The sequence below is a fragment of the Cryptomeria japonica genome, chromosome 1, assembly GCF_030272615.1.
Source record: "Cryptomeria japonica chromosome 1, Sugi_1.0, whole genome shotgun sequence".
In the NCBI taxonomy this organism is placed as follows: Eukaryota; Viridiplantae; Streptophyta; class Pinopsida; order Cupressales; family Cupressaceae; genus Cryptomeria; species Cryptomeria japonica.
In genome coordinates this window covers 583,795,431-583,801,454 of record NC_081405.1, presented here as the reverse complement: position 1 = coordinate 583,801,454, position 6,024 = coordinate 583,795,431, and the positions used below count along the sequence as shown (strand labels likewise).

The window sequence follows — 6,024 nt, the reverse complement described above, 5'->3', positions numbered from 1 at the left end:
TGGGGACTACTTTTTCTACTGTTGATCACATGTAGCACATCTGCACTGCAATGTTAGTAACAAGAACATGAGTCAATTTTTATTCAATTTATCATCTCAATTTCTTGAAAAATTGTAATCTAGATTAAATCAGTAGTATATTTACCTTGTATATGCATGCCTAAATTATAACTATTATGAGTACTAGTGTTATGATTATACCATTTGGTGGAATGATTTCATATGGGTTTATAAAATGGTCGTATTGCATTTGACAAAACCCATTTTGCACATACCCTGCGATCATGGCATTCCATGAGACCGCATTTCTGTGAGGCATTTTGTCAAACAGTTCACATGCCTCGTCTATCCTTCTACATTTTGTATACCTATCCACCAAGCCAATTGAAAATATAGCATCTTACAAAAGTCCTTTATGCTTCTATGGATGTCTATACCCTGTTTGAAAGCTCCTATTTTGGAGAGGCAGTGAGGACAGTAGCAAACGTTGTGGAATTTGTGTCTACACCTGCCAATTGCATTTCATTGAAGGCTTCTAAAGCCTTTCCAAAAGATCCATTTTGTGCCCATCCTGCAATCATGGTTTCTTATGCAAATCACATTTTTAACCGTTTGAAAGCTGAAACTTGGAGGGAGTATATATACAGTGATATTATACTTTCGATCGATCTTTGTGGTGTTCATGCAATAGTTTACGATCACAATTGTATATATCGGCAACCATGTTCAGTGGCCACAAACGTGCTAGATTAAACAGCTCTTACAACAGTCGCAGAAGTAGTAAGAATTCAACAGAGTCCACGCTTTATTTACATTTGCATCCAGAACCAAAGCATATCCCCTGCTGGAAATTTCTGCACCAGAACTTTAAACCAAGCATCCTAATAAGTGTGGTGCAATTCCAGATCTGAGCCCTACCAACTCTAAATAAATAATCTGGTCTTCTGGGGATGAGCGAGATCAAGCCTATCCATCTTCCTATTTTAGATATGCGTTGGATTAAGCTAATTTTCTATATAATCATATATTTGCATGGTCTTCCTGATCTTGATGTGGATTAAGTTATTTTCCAAAACAAACAGATATTTGCAATCGTAAAGACAATTCCATGAGGAAGAACAGATCAAAACATGATCAAAAGAGGAATCATATCTTCATCCAAGCACTTATTTGCATTAAATACAAAATAGCAATTACATTAGATGCACTGTACCATGAGTGTAGTTTTTCAATACCCCCAACGAAGCCCAGAATCTCCTATTTAAAACTTGCTGAGTAAATAACGGGCTGGAAAAAATCAGCTCAGAGAAACAGAAGACAAGCAACTAAACAACAAAGCAGGAATACGAACAACCTTGACAGGAAGGCCTCCTGCCGTCGATGTCGTCTCAATGGATACTGCGGACCTCCATGATGAAACCCATTGGGCATACCTGCACTGCCATAAGGTGCATCGGCAAAACCATACATTTGGAATCCAAAAAGGGAAGGAAACAGCCCAAACCCCACTGAAAATGTTATGTTTCCGAAGGACCCAACAGGCATATGACCTGGCCCTGCCATAAAATTGAAGCCATGGGACTGGTAATGGTGGTCGGTACCAGTCCTAACTGTATCAGGCCTCTATCCAGAGGGTCTATGGGGGATACTCAAACCAGGTACCGACTTTGTCCTTGGATCAACAGATCCCACTTTGCCCCTTCCATACAAGGGTATCACCTTATCTTCCACTACAGTGGCCTTGCAAACAGGGCATTCTTTGGACATTGAGGGCTCTTGTAGCCATCTATACAGACAGGGCCAACATAAGAGATGCCCACACAGAGACTATTTAATCACTTTTTACCATGGTAACTGTATTGACTTCACATGCTATGCGCTAGAGACTACATAAATGTATGAACCTAAAATCCTCTGATTGATGCCCTAGAATAAATCAGCAAATTGAATACTGCGTTGTTTCTAGGTCTAAGGAACTGTTGGTATGATTCTTGGGATTCTGATTTCAATTTTAATTTTCTTTCATTTATACGAACCTCGATTTTACACTACGCGTCTCTTGTTAATTATCAGAAAGTGATATATATTTACATTGGTTTGAATCATCTTATTTTCTCTATCCTTCCTTTCTGAATTTTGTCCATATATTTATTGCCCTTTTTCTAGGGCCCTAGTTCACATGAATATAGCATAAATTTTGTACTCGTGTTTTCCTAAGCTTCAACTCCTCAAATCAACCGTATACTTTGGTACTGTACTGGAACTCTTCGGAAATGAGACATCATCAATCCTTGCGTATCAATTCTGAAAGGAATATTTAATAAGGAAACAAGATTGTACGGCCAATAACTTCTCGAAACTGTTGACATGGACAAATATGGAGGAATTAAATCGCTGCCCGTATTGGGAAGGCGAAATTTTATTACAGTCCTCGAAAAACATTATTGCCAAGTGAACTCTCAACGCTGTGTTGTCACTCAAATAGCCACTCTACTTAGCTGGCTTTTCCTCCATTTTCCGTTTATGGGCCGTTTATTTTTTGCCCCGGTAGAATCCGCAAATGGGATTGGAAACCGCCGCTTTGATTCCAATGTGTGTTAGCGGTCACAAATCTGTTTATTGGAGCTCCAAAAACAAGTAATAATGATCGGAACGTGTTGCTCCACCACTCGCAATCGGTTCCCCACTTTTCTCTCTCCCTGTCCATCGAGCCTCAAGTTGGAATCTCTATAAAATGGTCTGATTCTCAGTCATATTTGCATCCACATCTACTGCTCGGCTGGAACTTGTAAGGTGCATTTTTCTCCATTTGCATTTTCCTTCCTGCAATGGAGAGTCGTAGTGGGAGTTGTGGTGGCGGAGGAGGGTGGTGGCTATATGCCATTCCACTGTTCGCGAAGGATGGACGTGGCAACATACTACACAACATGGATGACATGTTTTCTGCATGGCCGCTTTACTTGGCAATTCTTCTCGTGACGTGGCTGCCTGTGCCGTCGTGGTTGCATGGTTGAGCCCGGGAGGATGTGCATGGGCCGCAAGGAAGAATGGTGGCGCCGCCATTCCTGGGCCCAGAGGCTTTCCCATCATCGGAAGCCTCATTGATATGAGCCGTGGTCTTGCCCATCGAAGGCTCGCTCGGTCGGCTAGTATTCATGGTGCAAAGAAGCTGATGGCCTTTATCTTAGGTTCAACTCCGGCTGTCATAACATCTGATCCTGGGGTGGCTCGAGAGTTGCTAAGCTCCGTTAATTTCTCAGATAGGCCGCTCAAGCAATCCGCTCAGCAGCTCATGTTCGCGCGCGCTATTGGCTTTGCACCCAACGGTGAATACTGGAGAATGCTCCGCCGGATTTCCGCAGCCCATCTCTTCGCCCCCCGCAGGATCGCCGCCCACGAGCCAGGGCGATAAGCAGACTTGCTTGTCATGGTGAAGAATATACACGATGAGTATGTTTCCAGCGGCGTTGTGCGGCTGCGCCGCCATTTACAAGCGGCGGCGCTGAAAAATATCATGGGGAGCCTGTTCGGGCGGAGGTTTGATATCTGTGGTGAGAGCGAGGAAGTGAGGAGTCTGAGAGAGATGGTGGAGGAGGGATTCGAGCTTCTTGGAGCGTTTAACTGGGCCGATCATCTTCTCTGGCTGAAGTTCCTGGATCCCCTCCGCATCCACTCGCGTTGCTCCAGCCTCGTATCACGCGTGCGAAGCTTCGTGAGGAATATTATCCAGGAGCACCGAATCAAAAATAAGGCTAACGACACAGCCGACTCTGATTTTGTCGATGTTCTGTTGTCTCTTATTGGAGAAGACAAGCTGGACGATGAAGACATGATCTCTGTTCTCTGGGTATGATGAAGATTTCATCTTGTTGTATCTTGTTGTTTTTTCATTTCTGGGTATGATAGGGACCTCATCTTGTTGTTTATTGTTGTTTTTCATTGTTTATTGTTGTTTTTTCATTTCTGGGTATGATAGGGACCTCATATTTCGTGGGACAGACACGACAGCACTACTGACAGAGTGGACCATGGCGGAGATGGTGAGGAAACCAGAAGCTCAGAGGAAGGTTCAGGAAGAACTGGAGGTCGTGGTGGGAAAGAGCAGAAGCGTGAGAGACTCGGACATCTGTAAGCTTCCTTATCTGCAGGCGGTGGTGAAGGAGACTCTGCGAATGCACCCACCTGGTCCACTCCTATCATGGGCCCGACTCTCCACTCGGGACACCATTGTCGGTGATGGGAAGTTCTGTGTGCCGGAGGGCACCACCGCCATGGTAAATACGTGGTCGATAACACATGACCCGCTCATTTGGGATTCCCCGGAACAGTTTCGGCCAGAGAGGTTCCTTGAATCCGAGGGCGGTGAGAATGTGGACGTCAGAGGGAACGACTTGAGGCTTGCGGTCTTTGGGGAGGGTCGTCGGGTCTGCCGTGGAAAAGCTCTGGGTCTTTCTACTGTTCATCTTTGGGTGGCCAGACTGCTGCACCATTTCCACTGGGTTGCACACGAGCTGCATCCAGTCGATTTGTCTGAGGTTCTTAAGCTGTCCTGCGAGATGCTTTACCCGCTTCATGCTGTTCCTATCGTGAGGGTCGATCTGAAAGTAGTCTGAGAAATGAATGCCCGTCGCTCGTCCATTATCCTGCTTTTTGGTTTTAAATATGGCGTCTTGCGGTTATATCTACCGTAACAGTGCAATGGTTGTGTAAACTCTGGTGACAGTGAATATGTGGTGGACGCACCTTTTGTCGCTTCAAAATCTTTGAGCCGCTATTCCGGCTCTCAAAGATTCAATTTTGTAACCACTGCTCTGGCGTTTTCTCGGCTGCAACAGCCCGAACAAATTTTTGACTGATTATTAGGAATGCATAGGAATTCTTAATTTCCCCAACTGTCCTATGTAGCGAGTGTCTATTTTATTAATAATATGTGCCATCCTAATGTCTTAGCAAGTTATTTCTTTTGATGATCCTGCATTTTATTATGATTTGTTTTCTTTTTATTTCTAAGAACTCTTCAACATACAATGAAATTATGTAAATATATTATTCTCCAAGCAATCTCATGTATTAGTCGTCATACTAACGAAATGCACAATCTATGAAGGATTATTTCAACTAGCTCAATTCAATAGACTAAGAGCAATTCAGTGACATCACTAATCGTGTAAGAATAAACAATTTTCTTAGTATCACTATTTTCTTGGATTTTGAATAGTGGAATGTTACTAGGGCAGCAGCAAACAAACACACTCTCTTTTATTGTTTTTCTTCCTTCCTCAAAAGTATTGTTGTTGACATAGAAGTCAACTTCTACTACCACTTTATTTTTACTCTTTTAATTCTTAAGGTGAATCCTCCCCCTTTGTATTCAATATCCTAAAGAATAGCTCCATATTGTTCTTTGTGGAAAAATCCTTAAATTTGTTGGATTTAAGAAATTAATCATTTGAAAAAAATAGGTACATGTAAGGGCTTTGATGTCATTTACCTTCATCTCCATTAGAGATAATTTCAATGATCATTCTCTCATGAGGGACACCATCAATTTGGAACTTTAGAGGGGAATCCAAGATTTGGTTTACTTCTTCAAGATCTAGTGCATTTTGTCCCACCTCCTCTATTTTTGCATAGTGAATAGAATAATCAATCAAGGGTTGAACACCACTTGGTTTATTTGCATGCACCCTTAAAGGATCATTTGATGAAGATGACACCTCAAGTTGCTACATCAAATTTTCAAGTTATTTGTTTGTTTTTAATGCATCTTGTATTATTATTATTCCAAGTAGTGTAAGGTTCTTAGGGGAAAGAGTACCAATATTATCCAACATATTATTTATCTTTATGATAGGATCTATATTTTCTTTGTGTTCTCTTTTATTTCTCTCCCCTTGAGACTATGCACCATTTCACTTTTATTTCCCTTGCCTCTACATTATAGATGTATTTCCTCACAACATCTTCAATCTTATCAAATTGGTGGTAAAATTTGGACTCATTTACTCCAAGCCTAATCTGATC

At 42.1% G+C, this 6,024-nt stretch overlaps 1 pseudogene; it reads left to right on the top strand.

Annotated features, from left to right (window-relative positions):
- The first annotated feature begins 2,766 nt into the window (after nucleotides 1-2,766).
- LOC131028774 (cytochrome P450 78A4-like) lies at nucleotides 2,767-4,887 on the top strand (annotated as a pseudogene).
- The last annotated feature ends 1,137 nt before the right edge of the window (nucleotides 4,888-6,024 follow it).